Here is a 3,930-nt window from a genome sequence, read left to right on the forward strand (position 1 = left end):
CCCATGGGCTCACCACCTGTGGGAAGGGCCGTAGGGGTCGGTTGCAATGTGTGTTGGGCAGTGGTCAAAGGCGGGGACCTTGGCGGTCAGATCCTCGGCTACAGAAGCTGGCTCTAGGGACGTGGAATGTCATCTTTCTGGTGGGGAAGGAGCCTTAGCTGTTGTGTGAGGTTGAGAGGTTCAGACTAGATATAGTTAGACTCACCTCGACGCACTGCTCTGGCTCTGGAACCAGTCTCCTTGAGAGGGGTTAGACACTCTTCCACTCTGGAATTGCCCATGCTGAGAGGCGCCGAGCAGGAGTGGGCATACTTATTACCCCCCATCTTGGTGCCTGTACGTTGGGGTTCACTTCAGTGAACGAGGGTAGCCTCCCTCCGCCTACGGGTGGGGGGGATGGGTCCTGACTGTTGTTTGTGCTTAACAGCAGTTCAGATTACCCACCCTTTCTGGAGTCCTTGGAGGGGGTGTTGGAGAGCGCTCCTAACGGGGACTCCCTTGTTCTGCTGGGGGACTTCAGTGCTCACATGGGTAATGACAGTGAGACCTGGAAAGGCGTGGTTGGGAGGAACGGCCCCCGCGATCTGAACCTGAGCGGTGTTTTGTTATTGGACTTCTGTGCTTGTCATGGATTGTCCATAACAAACACCATGTTCAAGCATAAATGTGTCCATATGTGCTCTTGGTACCAGGACACCCTAGGCCGCTGTTAGATGATCGACTTTGTTGTCATTTCATCTGATCTGCGGCCGCATGTTTTGGACACTGGGGTGAAGAGAGGGACGGAGCTGTCAACTGACAACTACCTGGTGGGGAGTTGGCTCCGTTGGTGGGGGAGGACGCTGGTCAGACCTGGCTGATCCAAACGTATAGTGAGGGTCTGCTGGGAACATCTGTCAAGAGTCTCCCATCAGACGGAGCTTCAACTCACACCTCAGGGGAAACTTCGAACACGTTCTGGGGGAGGTGGGGGACATTGAGTCAGAGTGGGCCATGTTCCGTGCCTCCATTATCGAAGTGGCTTACCTGAGCTGTGGCCGTAAAGTTGTCTGTGCCTGTTGTGGCGGCAACCCTCGAACCCGCTGGTGGACACCGGTGGTGAGGGATGCTGTCAGGCTGAAGGAGTAGTCCTATCGGGTCTTTTTGGCCTGTGGGACTCCGGAAGCTGCCGATAGGTATCGGCATTCCAAGCAGATTGCAGCTTGGGTGGTTGCTGAGGCAAAAACTTGGGCGTGGGAGGAGTTCGGAGAGGCCATGGAAAAACGTTGTGGAACAGCGGACCAGCTCTACACCCTTATCAAGGTCTTGGAAGGTGCATGGGAGTTTGCCCAACTGTTCGACCATTTCCCTCAGGGACTCCTATGGAGGGTACTCCAGGAGCCTGGGGTACCGGGCTGTTAGGTCCCTGTATGATCTGTGCCAGAACTTGGTCCGCATTGCCGGTAGTAAGTCGGACTTGTTTCCGGTGAGAGATGGACTCTGCCAAGTTTGCCCTTTGTCATAGATTCTGTTCATAACTTTCATGGACAGAATTTCTAGGCGCAGCCAAGGTGATGAGGGGATCCTTTTTGGTGACCTTAGGATCACATCTCTGCTTTTTGCGCATGATGTGGTCCTATTGGCTTCATCAGATCGTGATCTCCAGCTCTCACTGGAGCGGTTCGCAGCCGAGTGTGAAGTGGCCNGAACCTTGGTGTTATTTTTGATCAGGACATGTCTTTTAACCCCCACATTAAAAATGTTACCAGGACCYCCTTCTTCCACCTGTGTAATATCACTAAAATTAGAAACAGGATGGGAGACCGTGATGACGTGATTCAACACAATCTGCTGGTTTCTTCTTTACATTGTTCTTTTTTCATGTTGCCCTGAGACAACATATGTTGTGACTTGGTGCTATARAAATAAACTGAATTGAATTGAATTATAAATACAGTAAATATAAACACAAAGACCCCTATGATGAAGACAATAAATGGGTTCAGTGTTCCCTTGCCCAGACGTGGGTCACTGGGGCCCCACTCTGGAGCCAGGCCTAGAGGTGGGGCACGTTGGTGAGTGCCTGGTGGCCGGGCTTTCACCCATGGAGCCCGGTCAGGCACAGCCCGAAGAGGAGATGTGGGTCTCCCTTCCTATGGGCTCACCACCTGTGGGAGGGGCCATAGGGGTCAGGTGCATTAAGTAATGGGCAGTGGTTGAAGGCGAGGACCTTGGCGGTCCGATCCTCGGCTACAGAAGCTGGCTCTAGGGACGTGAAATGTCACCTCTCTGGTGGGGGAGGAGCCTGAGCTGGTGTGTGAGGTTGAGAGGTTCAGACTAGATATAGTTGGACTCACCTCGACACACCACTCTGGCTCTGGAACCAGTCTCCTCCAGAGGGGTTGGACACTCTTCCACTCTGGAGTTGCCCAGGCTGAGAGGCACCGAGCAGGAGTGGGCATACTCATTGCCCCCAATCTCGGTGCCTGTACGTTGGGGTTCACCCCGATGAATGAGAGGTAGCCTCCCTCCGCCTACGGGTGGGGGGATGGGTCCTGAATGTTGTTTGTGCCTATGAGCCTAACAGCAGCTCAGATTACCCACCCTTTCTGGAGTCCTTGGAGGGGGTGTTGGAGAGCACTCCTAACGGGGACTCCCTCGCTCTGCTGGGGGACTTCAACGCTCACGTGGGTAATGACAGTGGGACCTGGAGAGGCGTGGTTGGGAGGAACCCCCCCCCCCCGATCTGAACCTGAGCAGTGTTTTGTTATTGGACTTCTGTGCTCGTCATGGATTGTCCATAACAAACACCATGTTCAAACATAAGGGTGTCCATACGTATGTGCTCTTGGCACCAGGACACCCTGGACTGCAGTTCAATGATCAACTTTGTTGTTGTTTCTTCTGATCTGCAGCTGCATGTTTTGAACACTCAGGTGAAGAGAGGGGCGGAGCTGTCAACTGACCACTACCTGGTGGTGAGTTGGCTCCGTTGGTGGGGGAGGAAGCTGGTCAGACCTGGCAGACCCAAACGTATAGTGAGGGTCTGCTGGGAAAGTCTGTCAGAGTCTCCTGTCAGACTGAGCTTCAACTCACTCCTCCGGGGGAACTTCGAACACGTTCCAGGGGAACCAGGGGTACCAGGCCCATTGACACGGGCTGTTAGGTCTCTGTAGGACCGGTGCCAGAGCTTGGTCCACATTGCTGGTAGTAAGTCAGACTCGTTTCCAGTGAGAGTTGGACTCCACCAAGGTTGTCCTTTGTCACCGATTCTGTTCATAACTTTTATGGACAGAATTTCTAGGAGCAGCCGAGGTGTTGAGGGGATCCTTTTTGGTGACCTTAGGATCACATCTCTGCTTTTTGTGGATGATGTGGTCGTATTGGCTTCATCAGATTCTGATCTCAGCTCTCACTGGAGCGGTTCAAAGTGGAGTGTGAAGCGGCTGGGATGAGGATCAGTGTCTCCAAATCCGAGACCATGGTCTTGAGCCGGAAACCGGTACGTGCCGCCTTCGGGTCGGGGTGGGGGTCTTGCCCCAAGTGGAGGAGTTTATGTATCTCAGGGTCTTGTTCACGAATGAGGGAAGAATGGAGCAGGGGATAGACAGGCAGATTGGTGCTGCGTCTGCAGTGATGCGGGTGCTGTACCGGTCTGTCGTGGTGAGGCGGGAGGTGAGCCAGAAGGCAAAGCTCTCGGTTTATTGGTTGGTTGAAAAAAAAACTGCAAATGAAAAACAAATCTATATTTAAATCTGTATTTGACACGAGATCACGAGATTCTAAAAAAGGTTCCGATGATTTAGGTGTGCTAAACTTCTTTATTTGAAACCATATTACTGTGCTTTAATATGTGTTTTTGTGAAAATAGGAAGCACTATTTGCTTTTTTGTTTACTTTAATTGTAAGAAATTACATAAAAGTTAATTAATAAGTTGCTTAGTTTTCAAT

This window comes from Austrofundulus limnaeus, unplaced genomic scaffold (assembly GCF_001266775.1).
Source record: "Austrofundulus limnaeus strain Quisiro unplaced genomic scaffold, Austrofundulus_limnaeus-1.0 Scaffold347, whole genome shotgun sequence".
Taxonomy (NCBI): Eukaryota; Metazoa; Chordata; class Actinopteri; order Cyprinodontiformes; family Rivulidae; genus Austrofundulus; species Austrofundulus limnaeus.